This window comes from Lissotriton helveticus, chromosome 3_1, assembly GCF_964261635.1.
Source record: "Lissotriton helveticus chromosome 3_1, aLisHel1.1, whole genome shotgun sequence".
In the NCBI taxonomy this organism is placed as follows: domain Eukaryota; kingdom Metazoa; phylum Chordata; class Amphibia; order Caudata; family Salamandridae; genus Lissotriton; species Lissotriton helveticus.
In genome coordinates, this window is record NC_136061.1 from 1,504,920,548 (window position 1) to 1,504,939,678 (window position 19,131).

The following is a 19,131-nucleotide window of genomic DNA, read 5'->3' on the forward strand; positions in this document are numbered from 1 at the left end:
CGACTGAAAGCAGTCGCTAACATCGTTATCGCCTATTAGCAAGGCAGGCGTAGCGATGGAAATATCCCCGCTATCGCCAAAAACCAACGCCTGCTCAGACCAGTTCTTAGCCATGTTATCCAATGGGAGGTGGATTACATGGCTAAGAGCATTTCGTCGCTAATGTGTGAATATCGCTGTATTCTCAGTAATATTCACGCATTTCGCGGCTATCGCTGGATATTTTAGCACAATGGAGAAAAACGTTGCTAATAGCATGTTTTCTCCGCTAACATATCCAGTGATAGGCAGTGATAAAAAAATCGTCGCTAAGCCTATTTAGCAATAAATATCGCTACTTGTTGGTAATATGCCCCGAAGTTACTACCTGGTGGTTGGTTCCTCCAAGAAGTAGGAGGCATATTATCAAGGGGGTTTATCTCCGCTTTTTTGGCTTTAAAAGCCAAGAAAGCGGAGATAAAATTATCTCCCTATTACCTAGCTGTCGCTAACACCAGTTAGCGACAGCTAGTAGGAGATAGCGACCATCTTGGGCCCCACTTTGCATGTCAGTGATATTTATCACTAATGACATGCAAAGAGGGCGTGCCAAGATGTTAGCGACTGGAAACAGTATCTAACATCACTATCTCCTATTACCAATTTATGGAGATATTCGCGCTAAGCCCGAATATCTCCAAAAGCTAACACCTGCCCTGAGCAGTTCTTAGCAATGTTATCCAATGGGAGGTGGATAACATGGCTAAGAGCATTAGCTCGATAATGCATGAATATCGCTGACTTTTCAGCGATATTCATGCATTGCGGCGATTTTTATCGCATTTGCGATAAACCTTGGTAATACCAAGGTTTATTTGCGATAAAAATCGCCGCAGCTTTGCGGTAAATTTTTGTCTCTAACCAAGCAGTAGCGATAATTATCGTTATTGCTTGGTAATATGCCCCTAGGTTCTTATATATTTTTACTAAATCAGGCTGGCAAAGATTAGATGAATAAAATATCTTGCAGTATGCTTGAGACCTTATACCTGCTTAAAAATACCAAACGATGAAATTCTGCTATCTTAATTTGGATGGCTCTGAAAGGACTGTGGGGCTAATGTCGTGTCAGCCACATTTCAGAAATGCCTCTGAAATTAGAGCAGGCTGGAGCAGTCAGTCACCCGCCAGGCTTTTCCACTAAAATACCTTTACAGCTGGGGCCGCGACCTTCACATGACCGGTTAGTGTTAAGCACATTTCATAGTTTGCCTGAAACGAGACTAAAGTAACTCTGGTTTAATCGTTCTGGTATTTCAGGAGCCCGGCCTCTCAAGCTCTCCTGAAGTACACCCAAAGTGAGGTGGATTAAATGTCTCCGTATTCCGTAACCTCCACAACAACGAAGAACCACATTCCATCTCAAATCCCTAGTGAGTTTCGTATCACTACCATGTCAGGCATCTAAGGACAGCCGCTCTGACGCCAAAATGCCCACCAGATGTCAGTGTTAACCAACATATGACCGTAAGGTTAATACATTAGACGTCTGATGTGCATGCAATACATTTGAGAAATAAAAGGATGTAAAGACATTTTTACACACATTTTCGGGAAGAGCTTTATTAAAGTATCAACATAGAATTCTGGCATGACGAAATTCTAATTTGTTTAATTATCAATAGCTGTACGTGTTAAAGCGTTAAAGGCTAAATCGGTAGCAACATGAGCAGAATATAAAAGAATGTTTTCGCTTGAAAAGCGCTCTAATGCCTTCGGTTCAAGTTCTTGCTATAAAAAAACACAAAAATCAATAATACAAGCAGTGGCAATGCCAATATGTCTGGCTTTAAAGGAGAGTTGGATGGTAATGTAAAGCATTACAAGTAAATAGCTTAGGAATAGATATGTGTTAGACCTGTCTGACTTTTTGCGTAGTCCCTTCAATTTATTATTTATTTTGTCCCCTTTTTGCCCCTCATGCCTTTATTTATTTTTGTGTCCACTAGATTTTTATGGTGTTGGCCTGGGGGGATAGGTGCTCTTTTTCCCTCATAAACAGTCACCTCAGTTTAGGTGCCTTTCCTGTCAGGGATTTACTGAGTTTCACAAAATGGTGGCCACCAACTGTCCCCACCTGCCACATTCTAGACTGCCCCATAGGTTAACATTAGGCCTTCCAGAACTTTCTGGACCCTACTGGACCCTGTGTGGTTTGGCTATAAAAGGGCAAGGGTCAGGGAGCCATTTTGTGTAGTACAGGGAGTTGGAGGAGAGAGGCAGTGGTGTGAGGAGGAGGACGCACTGGAAGCAGTTAGTTTGTCCGTGTGATAGACAACCACTTCAGGGAGACGTTCCCCCTCTGGCCCCTGACCAAACCCTCCCAACCGCCTTCTTCTTCTTCTGTGAAATTGGCCCGGCTGTGGCGGAAGACGCCCCCTTGAGCCCTTGGCCCCTTTTTCCCCCGTTGTCCTAGCTCCTGCTGGGGACCTTCTCCCTACATTCCCCTGGTAAACTTCACCTACCAGTGTTTTGGTGGAAGCGGATTGGAGCGAGGTGTGGCGCCCTGCGCCTCCAGGAAGCTGCAGTAGAGAGGCGAGTGACAGCAGAGCTTGTGCGGCATTGAGCACAGGAGGAAGTGAGCGTTCGACTCTGTGCAGTTCCAATAGTGCGGCAGGGTGAGGAGAGAGAGCGCAGGCCCAGAAGCGGTGTCAGGGCAGGCGAGCAAGCAAGTGAAGCGGCGCCAAGCGGGAACACTAATCACCCGCGCCTGCGCTGCCTCGCATCCTGACAGTGAGTAGTGCGTCTTGCCCGGGAGCCGGAAACCCCGATTGCCTCAGCCCAGACGCCGCCCCCTGCGAGCCCAGGCGTCTAGGGCGTGCTTAGTGAGCGGAGTAGCAGCGGAGGCGGGAGAGCTGAGGGGAACCGAGTCAGCGCCACCCTCCGCTCCATTATCAAGTAAGGTGGAGGTTTAAGGGAGGAGAACAGCTTGACTGAGGGGATCACACGAGAAGCGGAGGAGGAGTTCTCTTGAGCCCTTTATTGGAATCACCTGACAGAAACCTCCCTCATTACCCGCTATTTCCTGGGGATCTCCGTGTTGAGTCAGGAAGGGCCCGGGAGAGCCGGAGACAAGCCTACGTTTAACAAGCTCAGAGGGAGGCATTTATGAAAAATCTCCACAGTACTGGGGGAGTGTCCTGCAATTGCGGAAAGTTATAAACTTGAATGCTGAAGTGTGAGATTCTTTTACAGAGGGGGAGGGGAAGAAGAAACGGTGACCTCACTTTATTTACCTATGTGCAAGTGATAATTGAGCTATAGAAACATTCCATTTGAAACTTGAAACTGTCATCTTGGGGTTACTGATCTCTTGCGAGGAGGGTGTTGCTCTGTCAAGGGGAGGTAACCTTCCAGGGTTCTAAGACCTGGACATTTCTAATGTGTTAAACTGAAGTGGAGGAAGTGTCAACGTTGTGGACGTTCTGGTGATATAATTAGAGAGCCTCCACTGGGGTGAGAAACCTAACACCGTAGAAGACCAACTTCTTTTGAACTGAATTCTACTGAGGTTATATGTCAACTGGAATCTTCTGACCAATTTGTACAGTATATTGAGATGTAAAATGACTGAAGAGTAGATAAAATATTTTTATAAAACAAGCTCGTATTTTTACACAAACATTGGTGTAGTGTCATTTTTAAGTGATATTGCATTAGATTACTGCTGGGTGGCTTGCAACCTTTACACATGTGCCTCTGTTGATATTGCCTTACCCTAGGCCAGGCTACCCTAGGTGACCTGACATATTTAGGTTCCAACAATATGTATTTGCGTGGATTGTAGAATAATATTGGTGTAGGTTAAAGGTTCAGGTAACAGTCACATTGTCAAGCCAGACCTAAAAAAAACACGTAGGTTAATGACTACCCTCCTCCCATCTGTGCTGCTGCCAGAGAAAACTGGTGCAGTGGCGCCTTATGCCCCCATATACTGAAAATGAGGACACAGGCACTGGAATATGCTTCCTGTAACCGGCCAAGGGCACGTGCGCCAAACCCCTTTTATTCACAGTGTCACATGTCCTGGGATGCCTGTGTTGGATGGGTCCAGGGTGGAGTGTAAGTCAGTCCTCGGGGAGTGGCTGTCACAACAAACACTAGAACAGTTACCAGCCAGTCACTACATCCCTCCCAAACGTAATTAAAACTGGAACAACAAGTCCAACCTGTGGGAGAGAATAAAACAACAACAGAAAACTCCACTGAGTCTATACACCTGCTTTCAGAACAGGACAATGGACAGCAGCTAGGATCACCAGTTCTAATTGGCACAGTTCAGCAGTGCACTGCGGATCCTGTCCTCCATGGACTCAAGGCGTGGAAGTTTACAACCAAAGTCTATATGCACAGTTTAATGTGACGGTGCATGTGGAGCGACAGTGAATATGGTGGATGCTACGTTTTCACAAAGACGTCCTGGTTCCATGAACATCAAACCTCCTATGGGGGATGACATCCTGTTTATTGTTGCTGAGTCTTTCGCAGATGCAGCAGTGCTTCCACCTGCAGGATGGAGGAGTAATTACAGACATCCTTCTCTCACCAGGGTGACTTTCTCATACTGGCCATACTCTAGGCTTGTGGAGTAAGTGCTACGAGTTCCACCTTCAAGTCCTTCGCACCGCCTGGAGGGTAGTTATTTCCAGGTCAGATTACTTCTGCCATCCAGACTCTGGTGCACCGGCATTGACAGGGTGGTCTTTGGAAGAACCAGCTTATGGCAAGAGATCTTCGTGCTTCCTGGAACCTGTGGGGTAGCTGCTGTAGACTTATCTCTCATGTTGAGATACTGCTCTCACTGGTAATCCCTGAGGCCCTTGCCCCTGCATCACCACGGTCTGGTGTGGAGTGGTCGGATCCTCTTCTAGACCCCACGTCCGAAGTTACTCAGGATGTCTGAGCAGGACCACAATCCAGTCTCCAGTGAGACCCCAAAGGTGGATGGTACCAATGGTCCAGCTTGCTCTCATCTGCAGGCGCCAGGCTTGCTTGGAGTAACCAAAGAGTTCTCAACAGCCATCCATGGTGTCATAGATGGTACATAGGTACTGTGCTTCACTCCTGATGTCCAACACTCCTACGATGTTCTTGATCTCAGGCGTCTTCTGTACCTTGCAGTGTGCCAGATGTCTATAACACACTTATCCCTTCCTCTTTCTTTGGACTCACTTCATGGTGGCCTTGTGCCACACTTCTTCCGTTTCCTCTTCTTTCACTTCAAGATGTGGTCTGGTCCCATCTTGTCTTACTCTTCTTCTTTTCTGACCAGGCCTCTCCATGTGAAGTGCACTTCAAACGGGTCTCCCAGGCCATGTCCTACCCTTAGGACAATGCTTTCTCCTCATCCCATAACTAGGCCTCTTTTCGTGACCTTCTTCATTTCACGACCTCACCTAGGTCTTCTTTCTTTGACTTCAGATAAATCTTCTCAGACCTCTCACAGGTCATCTTCTCTAACCTCTCGAAGGTTTCCTTTTCGACCTCTTGCAGGTATCTTCTATTAAGCACGCACTCCTGGCTCCTCAATATTATGCCAACTTGGCTTTATTTCTGCAGCCTCCACTTGGTCCGGCTTCGCAGGATCTGTCACTCCCTGTGACAACATGGGCCCTCTTCCTCGCCGGGCTCTCACTCTCGGGCACCAGCCAGGATAATCATTTTCTCTGATCTGGTCTTCGACGCGCTTCTGTGCGCCCTCCGTCCCTTCACTTGAGGGTACTCCTACTTCTGGAGCATTACGCACCCAGTTCTTCTTCCTGGGGTGATGTCCTTTCATCACTGGACGCACCTGAAGCACACTTTCTTCATTCTTGTGCGGACTTGCTGCCAGGGGCTGTTGCCATGTACACTACATGCCATCCCGGTACATTAACCACATGTGTCTTTACTGCTGCAGTAACCACCGATGGCCACTAGGTGTCACTGCATTCCTCCTCACAAGCACTGGCAGCCTTTTTCCTCGAGGTTCCCTTCTTGCCAATGTCTAACTCACTTTAAGTGGGGGTCGCAGAGGCCTTTTCTGTGGTGCAGTCCACTTCTTTTTACTCTGTTCTTCACCATTGGACCTCAGCAGCCGTCCAACTCGAGCTTCCCTTCAGGGTTCACCTCCTGAATAGGGGATTTAATCCTTCCTGCTCACATGGCATGGCAAGATCTTGGGGGGGTGTCTGCCACTTATATCTATTCCTATGCACCTTCCCCACTTCAGTCTATTCCTATCAGTAGCGGTCGGCAGTAGGAGTTACTGCAGGGCGGTGACGTGGGCAGGGGGAGGGGCAGGGTGGGGGGTAGTAATGTATGGATTACGGAGTTTTACAGGTAATTAAGCATTTAAATAAATAAAACTAATGTCGTTGCGCGCACTGCATCACCAAATCTGAAGCAGTGCGCCCAACGAAATTCGTTTTATTTATTTAAATGCTTACTTACCTGTAAAACTCAGTAACGCATACATTACTACCCCCCACCCTGCCCCTCCCCCTGCCCGCGTCACCGCCCTGCAATAACTCCTACTGCCGACTGCTACTGATTCCTATGCACTTTCCCCCAACACTTTGAGCTGCAGCAGCTGTCCCTATGCTACAGTCCATTTTCTGGGCATTTGTCCCTTACAAACATTGTTTTACTTCAGGGCAGGCCGCGGTGCCTACAGCTACCTGTAGGTGGCACTGCCGCCATTTCTTCTTCTTGGCCGCTGCCTGGCTGGGCTGCCGTCGGAATCCCTTCATTTTCTGGCAACAGTTGCTCTTCACTCACGGGGGCCACGGAGCCTCTCATCATGCTGGCATGGCCCCGTCTGCAACCTGGCCCCTTTCTCCTGCGGGGAGAACAGCAGTGGCAGCATGCTTGCCGCTCTGAACACCCTCCTTCCGCCTACCACACTCCCTCCATTGATTGCCAGCCTCGTGGGGTTGGAGACTCCCGATGCTGCCCGATTCCTTTATTCATGGGCGGGGCTACATGCCCAGCCGTCTTCTTGCTCATCTGCACTTTTTATTGAAGGGTGCTTGAGTTAGCCTCCCATTGGCAGTGCCAAGATCGGCCTCGGTAGCTCTGCTCACCCTGCGAGGGCTGAAGCCTTCACGGGTGTCGCCAGGCCTGACGCCCAGATCAGCTAATACTCTCCTCTGCCCCGCTCACATTCTTCTGCTGCCCTCAATGGGGGTCTGCCCCGCTCACATTCTCCTGCTGCCCTGTATGCGGGGTTCATCTTATGCCCGATGGCTAATCGGGCCCTCCTGCTTGTCCAATACCAGGATACGGCAGTGAGCAGGCAACGCCACAGTCTGGTTCCACTTGCGCTCCATTTGGGGTCTCTTCAGGCCATCAGCAGAGGCCATAGCACTGGCTCTCTCAAGTGCCAAGCGAGTCACACCACTGTCATCACACACCACTTCTCACTCAGTGCGGGGTGGGCTCGCAATCGCCTCCTTCACCCCACAGGCACACCACATGCCCCGCGAGCAACCAGACACTTGCTAGGACCACTGGCAGGGGATGCCCTCAGTGCGGGCAACATTCTCCCCCTGTTCCATCATCAAGGGGGCTGCCCGCGGGTCCACACACTCATCACCAATGTGATGCATTGGGGCCCTAGGCCCCCATTAACTGATAATGAGGACACAGACACTGGAATATGCTTACTGAACCTGGCCCGGGGCTTGTGCGCCAGTTTTTTTTTTATTCGCAGGGTCATATGTCCTGTGATGCCTGTGTTGGATGGGTGTGGGGTGGAGTGTAAGCCAGCCCTCGGGGAGTGGCTGGAACAACAGACACTAGAACAGTGACCAGCCGGTCACTACAAAAACCAACATAAATTATCTAGTCATCTAAGACACTTTAATAGCATTCCAATGTCATTTCTGTGCCTCTAAAGGTTCATGGGTAGGAGGCTGGATAAATCATCAAAATGATCTCAGCTGTTTGAAGAGCAAGCCCTTTTTCTGTGGAGTCACAAAACTTCTGGCCAATCTAAACATGTACTCCTGGCTCCTAAAATGTGGACGATGCCAAAGCCCCACCCTAATGATGCTCATATAGTTGTCTATACTGAAAAACTGTGTGCTGAGTGTGTCATTGTGCGCAGCACGTAAACTACGTTTGCCCTGCTAAGGGCTACCCTACATTGGCGATGAAGAGGTCCAGGCCTGTAGTGTTGCTGGCTGAGGGATCTTTGGTGCCAACCAAATCCTGGTGGATTTGATTGGGCTCCGGTGTGACATGACCGAGGGGATAGATAAACGTCCTGAATCACGCGTAGGCAGTTCTATACCAGACCAGTATGAGTGTGTAAGCGGTGTGTTTATTTGTGCACGTGGCCTACCCTCAGCGTCTTGGGGCTAGCCTAGTCACCTGACCCCCAGAACACAACAACTGGCAACGAGGATGGGGGTACTTTGCCTTTGCACTGATGCTCTTCCATGCCCTGAAGCCTGCCATTTCTTCCCTATTGCGGGGGTATTCCAAGGATGCTGGTCAGCAATATTACAATCCCATATCCTTCGTGTACCAGGCATAAAGCTGGAAGATATGCTAGTGCTCCCTCGCTCTCTTGAACTCTGACCAGGTGAGACGAAATGATAGAGGTGAACTCTCATAGACTGACATCCAAAGGGACCCAGACCCACCGCCAAGGATCAAAAACAAAATTACAGCTGTGGTGCATAAAGCAAGATCTACCAAGCCTTTTCATATACCCCGGCAGTGCCCAAACCTTTGCGCAAAAGGCTACGACTTCATCCAATATCAAAAAGACCAGTGCAATGATAAAACATGTAACAAGTTCATTCACTTTGCGTGAGCGTTTAGGGACATAGGCCACGACAAAAGGAATTCAAAGCCGACCATGGCAGTACCACCTGTAAGAAGGATAATAATGAACTCCATATGATACTGAGGAAAATGTATTTTTGATATTGTATACAGCAGTGGCGGTTGGTGACATTTAAAAATGGTTGAGCATGCAGTCAAGCTCACAAACACTCACATAAATACAGTCACTATCATAAACACAGCCACACAACCACACAAAATCACACAGCAAGTCAGGAAGACAAAAAAACATAAGTTTCACTTACCTTGCAGCGCCTCCTCATACTCTCCAATCCGTGGCTACGACTCCTCCAAGTACCAGGTGACGTAGCAAAGCAAACTACACCTTATCCAATCCAGGCGCTGCTCAGAGCAATGTCTGGATTGGCTGCAGCAGGCTGCCTCAGTGCTCTGGAAGGCACTGTTGTCCTGTACTTGCTCTCCAACCCAGCTGTCTAAGACAGCTGGGTTGGAGAGTTTGAACTGTGCAAGTTGGTTTGGCGGTAGCAAGGTAGCCAGTCAAACCGGCATGCACAGTTCAAAGTGAAGGGACCACTCGTCATTGCTGCCAATCAGCAGCATTGACACACTGGCCCCACCCTGCCTTCTCCATTCAGCAGAAAGCTGGAAAAGTAAAATGGTAATAAAATCATTTGTATTACCATTTTATTTTTCCAGCATTCAACGCAGCAGTGTGGGGGTACGATGTACATCCGCTTGTATGGAGGCACCAGCACTGGTGCGCAGGAGGACAATCTGTGAGGTTGAGATACTGAGGTCACACATCCTAGCATTAATATAGACATCAGTGCCAGTGAATGTAATGGACTACCAATTTCAGACCCTCCAGGTGTCCTCAATCGAAGTGATGTCCTCAATCTAAGGGATGATATAGTAATATATTCCCAAACGGTAGAGGAATACCACCAGCATGTGAGAGTCACCCTGCTGAGACTTTCTTACGATGTTCTCACATTGCATAGTGAGTAATGTAAATTCTTTGAGGATCATGTTTAGTTCTTTGGATATAGTTCCTTCAAGGGGGGAGTGCAAATGCATCCAAAAAAAGTCTGATGACATCAGAAATATACCCACTCAAATATCCACAACTGAAGTTCGGAGCTTCCGCTGCATAGCAAATTATTAGGATTGATTCATCCCAAATTTAGCAACATTGTTGAAGCCCCTCAGAGTCCTCATGAGCCCAGGCACAATGGTAGTGGTACCCTACCCAGGACGTTGCTTTTCAGAAAGTTAGAGATGTATTACTACATGATATCATGATGGTGTACTTTGGCCTCCAGGAGACCAGTGAACTGATAGAGGACATCAGTCCGGTGAGATTGGGAGCTGTACAAGTTTAAGAACAAGATAGAGATAACTGATTCCCCTGAAACACACTATGCCCAGACTGAAAGGGAAGCTCTGAAGATCAAGTGGGGATGGCCCACTTCCATCTTTTCCTATATGGGAAAAGTTTCAGAGTTGTTGTGGACTACAAACCTTTAGTGAAATATAAGAGAACGTTGTAACACCAACCTCCAACGAAAAAGAAGTGTGAGCTACAACTTCAACAATACAGACTGGAGGTCAACTATAGACCTGGAGCTGAAAATCCAGCCTGAATTCCTGAATCATCCACAGAGCAACCCAAAGCCTGCATGGCAACATGCAGGATTGGTGCAAACTGACAAGCAGCCAGCATCTAAAAAAGCCCTACGAACAGTTCTTTAAATGGGCATGTACTGTCCAGTATTGAGCACCAGCACTTCTTTAATTTGACATGAAGAGTACCTACACATCTCAGCACTGCAGCAATACATTTAATGGGAGAGTACAGGCACTTCTAGGAGCAAATAAGTATTCTAAATAATGAGTACTAGAAACTCTATAAAGCACTGCAGATGAATCTGTGACTTAGCACAAGAAACGACAGATGCTGAGTGCCTGCGGAAGGTACAAGAAGCAATCCAACAAGACAGGTGGAAGATGTTTCTCACCCAGCTACCTAGGTATTGCGAGAAGCTAGGAAGATCCCGACTGAAAATAAGTTTCACCAACAGTCAACCACTGATTCAAGGAAATTACCTAATGTACATCATCACCAGACCACATTGCGCTGGCCCCAGGTTAACAGTGATCTGAAATACCTTATGAGCTCTCTGAACACAGTGCTACCAAAATGAGTAGATCAAGGTGAAGACCATGAATGTCTCCTACACAATTTTATAAGGTCCTACAGCAACACTCAACTCTGCGATACGCAGTGCACTCCAGCCTCCCTGTTATTCAGAAGGGCATTACAACACATCCTCTCAGCATCACCTCACTGGCATCCTAGGAATCTAGACCTGTCAGGAAGCCAACTAAGTAGAGAGATAAACAATAACACCACCACCCATCATAGAAGAGGCATCTATCGAACACTAGCAGTTGGTGACCAGGTTTTGCTAAAAGACTGCCACCCGTGAAGGAAGTTTTGAACCCACTAAGAAAGGGCCTATGACTGGTGGGGTCTGTAAAAGCAACTATGAACACTGCCCAAAAGCAGACTGAAGTGGTGACCCGAGACATTTCCTGGTTTACAAAGATATTTCTGTACTATAACACCTGGTGCTCAGTGACTGAAAGTCCTCGTGAAGATAGGGGAGATCGGACTGGGAGGATGAGGGAGAAGGATTCATCCCATCATCACCCATGCTGACTATGACTTAGCCCGAGCCTCCAGCCTCTACAACAGTGAGGGAACTCCAAAGACCACAGCCTCAATCAGACGTACCTGCCGAAGAGCTGCAAGCGTCCTAACCCGAAATGTAACTTAAGTCTCAATCCTACCCATAGCTAAAAGTTGTGAAACTTTCTCTGCTGTGAATGGATCCCGCATCATCGAGCCGGAGAACACCAAAAAATTCAGTGGAGAGGGATATAGTGATCCACCCAGCACCTACAACAGGGGCTCCCTCTTGGTACATGCATCTTGAGGCGAGGGAAGGTCCAGCCAAGGATTTAAAAAAAGGGATGTCAGACTGCTTTGGGCTGATTCTGCACTGAGAAGCTGTCGATGACTTAGATCACAGCTCCTTGTCTAGCCGGTGTTGCATTCTCCAAACTTTAGACTCGCTATGAGAACTTCTTCCAGCCTCTTGCCCCGCTTGGCTCCATCAAGCCGCTCCTTTACCCAGTCATTTTAACTGTCAGTGCTTCTGACCCATGCAAATGACCTCTGTGGGTGAAAAGCTGTGAATGGCTGAGGGTGTCAAATGTGACACAAAGTCAGTTGGAACTACTGCCTTTAGTCTTGAAAATGCACACTTTGTCAAAACTCCCATTTTCTCTCTACAGGCTTCATTCCACCTCCATTCAAATACATATTTTTGGCAAGGGGCATCTACAGCTCATCAGCTTCTAGCTTATATTTGTGAAGGGAAGGTAAAGTGAGCACTAGACCATACTTCTACCCCATATCCTACATTCATGCAAATCTATGTCAATCTTCTTCTTATGACCATGATGGCAGTATCAGCACCAGTAATCACTGACTCTTTTGTCCTTTCCTGGCTCGCCATCTTTGCTTCTTTCCAGCCCGCTATCACTCCGGTTCATGTCTGTTGAGATTTTGGGATTTCAAGAGGGGTAGCTCCTTGGAGTCGCCAACTTTGTCTGATGTTTAAACTTCCAGTTGTTCAATGCGAAGGTATCAACCCAGGCCAAATTACAAAAAACACACTGGCTATTTAAAGAAGACAATTATGCACAATCTATAACACAGAGAAATGTACTGTTATACAAAGGTATTTTAATTATATTGATAAAAAGAGATTAAACATGTGAATCATGTATACATGATAAATTGATACAATAAAAAGATTTATGTTAAAAGATAAAACATTTGTTCTTAAAAAATTCAAGGGACAGTATTGTTGTCCTATATCTTATTGGCGTGGCTGTAGTCTGTCAACGCGTTTCGACACATGGTAGTGTCTTCCTCAGGACAATATGCTTTGCAGCCAAATTTTCATTATATATAGGATGAACTCCAAATTACTGGGATTTTTCTGTAATTTCTGTTTTTTCAGGTTAAAAATCAATCGATATTTATTGGGCCTTGAGTGGTTTCTTTTTTTTATAAAAGTCATCCAATCTTCACAGTGGTAAATCGGAGAATGAGGCACCTTAAACAAATCTTTGTTTCGGTATGTGAAATCTTTTTTTTTAAATTTCACTGCTCACTTCTCACTCCCCGTTCTAGAAGTTCATGACTATTATTTTCCTTAAAATCAGTATTCGCCCCAAATGATATTTTCGCTTCGCGGTGGAAAAAGTGCTGGTGAAGAGAAACGCTCAGGACGTCATTATGGCTCCGGGTATTATTTCTTTAACACTTTTGGTGTTGCTTTAAAAGCATTCAAATAATACGTTCGTGACGTGATACTCCAGCAGTGTGGCCGAGTCTTTCTTTCAGCGTATGGCACCCAAGAGACAATGTTTCTAAGCGTCCAAATACGAGGACGTTTTCGACAATGTGGGTTTTGGAAAACTGTAGGATTTCTTTTGATCTAGTATTTCCACCGTGTGCTGGCTGGTTAAAAAAACATTTTCGCGAAGGCGTTTAAGGTGCCTCATTCTCCGTTTTACCACTGTGAAGATTGGATGACTTTTATAAAAAAAAGAAACCACTCAAGGCCCAATAAATATCGATTGATTTTTAACCTGAAAAAACAGAAATTACAGAAAAATCCCAGTAATTTGGAGTTCATCCTATATATAATGAAAATTTGGCTGCAAAACATATTGTCCTGAGGAAGACACTACCACGTGTCGAAACGCGTTGACAGACTACAGCCACGCCAATAAGATATAGGACAACAATACTGTCCCTTGAGTTTTTTAAGAACAAATGTTTTATCTTTTAACATAAATCTTTTTATTGTATCAATTTATCATGTATACATGATTCACATGTTTAATCTCTTTTTATCAATATAATAAAAATACCTTTGTATAACAGTACATTTCTCTGTGTTATAGTTTGTGCATAATTGTCTTCTTTAAATAGCCAGTATGTTTTTTGTAATTTGTCCTGGGTTGATACCTTCGCATTGAACTTATTTCCCTGTCCCAGGAACTTTATCCTTACCAGGGGGTCCTTGATATATTACATATTTAAACTTCCAGTTGTGTCTGATTTACTTCTCAGGAAAGCAACGCTCATTGGCTAAAGGCACTTTAGTTCCCCCACCATCTGTTGTGTGTCTTAGCCTGGGCTGGTGGAGCTTCCAGGACACACACAATTACACAGTTGAAGTGTGTTGGGCTGCGATGGTGCTGGGACATCAATGACGGCGTTCTATAAAGTTTTTTGCAATACAAACAGAGTATGAAGTGCATGGAAAATAGTAAGGGAAGTGTGTTAAAGTAATCTGGGGGAAATGCATTCTTTTTTTTGTTATTAAAAATCAATTGGTTAATGTAATCACTGCAGATGTCTGTGTGTGTAATTGGGCAGTCACAGGAATAAATCCAGGTTGGAGTTCTGGGGCGTAATGCATATTTATGGAGCTACTAGGCCTTATCTAACGGCACAAAGCACTGTGAATAGGTCATTATTTAAAAATGTTATTACATGGAGTATAACATGGGCTGCCACTAAATGTACAGAAATGTAGGGCCTCATTTAGATCTTGGCAGACGGGTTACTCCATCCGTCACAGTGGTAACGGATATCCTATCCACAGATATATAAATCCTATAGGTTATAATGGGATTTAAATTTCAACGGATGGCATATCTGTCACTGTTGTGACGGAGTAACCGTCCACCAAGATCTAAACCAGGCCGTTAGTGTTTAACATAAAACAAGCTTGTTGAAATATGCATTAATATATAATCAAACTGTGCCTAGTCCAAAACTTTTTTTTAATAAGTTTTCATTAGAAGGACACAATCCAGAACTCTGCTGATTACATTACCTCTAAAAAACAAATAAATCTTTGTCACCATAAAGTCTAAGATTGCTTCATCAATTAAAGCCATGTACCCATATCAGTCTTTAGATTTGCTGATTACCATATTTACATTTCTTTCAGGGAGAAGTCAGCCTCGAGAGAAGGCCTGTTTTTTCTTTCTCTGCCTGACTCACCCGTGGCTTTACAGTAACAGGAGACCCTTTCACTCAGTTTCAACCAGAGGCACATGAAGGTCGACATTATCTCTTCTGGAACAGATATTTTTAACAAAAAGCATGGTAGCACTTATTGTAAGATATAAAAAGATTGGATACCTCGTTCCCAATAGATCTGAGTGGACTCCATTATTAAAGCACACACTCAGCAAGATTCTTGGTCTGCAGAAAATACACTCTCAAAGGGGGAGTTTGTGTTTTTCAATACAAAACACAGATGGCCTGACATGCAGCGAGCTTCCTCCCTGCATTTGGGAGCCATTCTACATTATGCCTGTCTGTATCCATTTTGCCTCAAGCAGGGAAATTAAGTTATGGTAGCCCCACCCTCAATAGGGTGGGCCGACCATCACTGTTACAGAAGGGCCTCCAGGTCAGAGGTTTAGACAAGCTGTTGTAAACATCACCCTTCTACCAACTCTAAATTGACGGGGGGGGGTTGTGTTTGTTAGGGCGGAAGTACTTCAGAAATATGGTGGCCCTTCCACTCCACAAAATTCTAAATGAGACCATTGGTTTTCATCTCTATCTTTAATTCTTGTGACTTGAAACCACCAGCATGCAGTATATACTGCTTATGAAAACACCAAAAATGATTGGGTAGAAAACAAACACCATTCTTTAGAGAGTAGAACAGGCTGGAGGTAGTTTAGGCCTATCTACTTTAGTTTAGGGGATGAGCAACAGGACTGCAATCCCTCCACCTTTGTATGTGAAAATTATGCATTTGGCAAAACTCAAACTTGTGTGTATGCACAAATACACTGATCAGACTTTGAAAGTATCACATAAGTGTCAACCACTCAGATGTAAAAATCATCTCATATGACTACTAAGACATGTTTTATTTCAAATTCTGTATCTTAGGTCTCAAACACCCAAGGGCTCTTTTGCACACAGTCTACAATCTCACGAAAGTACCCTGTGTGAAAAGGACTATTTCCCATTCCTCCCCAGTTGTTTATGACAATTTGGCCTCTTTTTTCTATAAGAAGATCAAGCTCATGCATAATGGTAGTAACCAGCTCAAGTTTCATCCCGTCTCATACAGCATGATTACAAGCATTGACCCTTTTTGTCACTCCTCAAACAGATGTCCCAATGATTGAGGCAGAAGGAGCGGTTTCCTCCTTACTTACCTCCTTAAAGTTGGGATAACTAGATGATGCATGTCCAGCCAGGTCTGTAAAGTCTCTACACTTTCTTTTACTATAATCCTTAACACCTGAATTCATCTGCCACTGTCCTAGTGAATGGAAGTAATGGGACGTAAAACCCCTTTTAAAGAGATCAAACTGAGCCGCGAGGACAGAAGCTAACTATAGGCCCATCTTCTTTCACCAGTAGTCACGAAAGAGTTTCCCAAAGCAAAATTACTGGTCTAGTAACCTTCCTCCTTGCCCCTGCGATGAATTGTCAGAGCAATCACTATTGCACTTAGTCTTTTTCTGTAGCCTTTATGAATACCCGCGGAGATATTGGGTTACCCCTCTAAAAAAACACATGGGTTTGCGCCGCTGTCGCCCGGCGCTTTTAGCCTTGCAATGCTTAGTAACTGAATTTAGTGTTAAACCCATAGCTTGTTTTCTAAAGGCCTGCATTAAATATCGCAGAGACTATGATTAGCTCTAAAACGAGTAACTGCTGCTCCGCTATTTACTATGATCTCAAAACCTTAGAGAGTGTGGCTTCCTAGTACCTGCACTTTATGCTGCTAGTAGATTACATTTGATTGTACTATACTATGTAAATGCTGCTATTCTCTAAAAACCGACTGTACTATCCCAAAAAATGTTGTTACTTCCTATGTGATGCCTATTATCAGTTTTTAGGAATTTTGCTGTAAACATATAAAAACTGGTCCTGCTGCACACCTGGTTTTCTGAAACATCTGTCTGCTCGCTGTATCTTCTACATGTCATGAATTTCAGTGTATTCGTTGTGTAATATTTTACCAATTTTAATAATGTACATTTTATCTGCTATCTTTGTACTTTTATGGATATATTTTCGTCCGAATAAAGTTTTATTGACTTGACACTAAAGAGTGCAAGTTGCTAGATGCTAGCCAGAAGAATTAAAGGCCTGGTTTCAGTTCTGGCACTGGGCCTGTAGCTGCATTAAATGCTGTCAAACAAGATTACAATGATAGCATTTCCATCTACGAATGGGCAGTGGGCAGTCAGGGGGCGGGGCCGCAGGGAACACAGCGGTGAGGGTGGTGTAGGACAACGAAGGTAACAGAAGGAAAAAGGGGTACAAAATTGAGGGAAAAACAAGTGGCACTGAAGGCAAAAGGGCACAAAAAACGAGTGGAACAGAAGGCAAAAGGGGCACAGAAATTAGGTAAAAACGAGTGGCACAGATGGCAGAAGGGCACAAAAAAACTAGTGGAACAGAGGGCAGGGCACAAAACACGAGTGGAACAGAAGGCAAAAGGGGCACAAAAACGAGGGAAAACTTTGTGGCACAGAGGGCAGATGGGCACAAAAAAACAAGAGGAACAAAGGGCAGAAGGGCACAAAAACAAGTGGAACAGAAGGCAAAAGGGGCACAAAAACAAGGGAAAAACGAGTGGCACAGAAGGCAGAAGGGCACAAAAAACGAGTGGAACAGAAGGCAAAAGAGGCACAAAAACGAGGGAACAACGAGTGGCACAGAAGGCAGACGGGCACAAAAAAACGAGTGGAACAGAAGGCAAAAGAGGCACAAAAACGAGGGATAAACGAGTGGCACAGAAGGCAAAAAGGGCACAGAAATACCGGAAAAACAAGTGGCAAAGAGGCAAAATACAGAATACAGAAATACAGGGGCAGCTAAGAAAAGAAGGCAAAATGGGCAGAGAGGCACGGGGGCAGCGAGGGGAACTGAAGGGAAAACCGGGCAGAGACACAAGGGCAGCGAGGGGTACAGAAGGAAAGACCGGGCAGAGAGAGCAGGGGGACAGCGAGGGGAACAGAGGGAGGAAAAAGGGGGACGAACCCCGTACAGGCAGCGGGGGAAGACAGACAACAGCAGTCACAGACACAACAATGAAAATACAGGAAAAACAATAAAAGCAAGAAAGCGGAGGATGAACAAACCTATCTACGGCCTACCACTGGCCACCAGGGATGAGGCGAAGGTGGCAGCCTGCGGGTAGTGGAGGGCCTCGAACTTCCTCAGCAGTGGCAGCTGGGGCAAGGAGACACAGGAGGTGCTGTGCGGAGGGGGAACGACCTACCTGGTGTGGTCAAGGGTCACTCTCCTTAGTGACTATTTACAAGCTCCAAGGTCTTCGGAGCGTAGCCAGGCCGAATCTATAGGGGGGGATAGGGTGGCGATTCTTGCGGCCGCCTCCTGGCAACAGCCACAGGTAAGAGGGGGATCGCCATCTGCCACCCACAAAAGTCCTGCCGCCTGAGGGGATACGCCCACCTTGCTACGCCACTGTTCAGAATATGTCAGCAAGGGATTTACTTTAAAGAAATTGAAGAAACACCAATCACCTGAATGAATTTATTGTCAAGCCCAACAATGGTGAATATCTAATGAACAATCAAAATTAGAATTAACTTATTTGAACTTTGATGAATCTCACAATAAACAATTTAAACACGGGTGTGTATATTTCAACAAATCAAAATATTTAATACAAGCAAATAGACAGGGTACAAAATAATATAACTACATACGAAGACCAAGGTAGTTCAATATTGTACACAAATTGTGACCTCAGGGTCAGTATGTAAACATCTATTCCAGAGTTTTTCTATAGTGGAAAACGAATCTTAAGTAACAGAAAACAATTCCAAGAAAAACAGCTAACTGTGGAAATAGATGAACTAGTCAACATTTTGGTCGCTAAGGCTTAAAAGTTCGTTGGACCATCTTCAGGAAGATGAATAAAAAGGTAATAGTTGACCCTTATATCTGGTCAAGTAATATATTTCTTGGACCAGCGGAATCGTAATTTATTCGATGATTCCAGATAGCTAACGCCAGGCAAGTTATTGAAATTCCAGCCTAGTTGGAGAAATTTTTAACAGCAATCCGATGGATTAGCTGTAGATATCGCTCGCTGCCATCGAGCAGTATCTGTACGGCGTTGCTCCCCT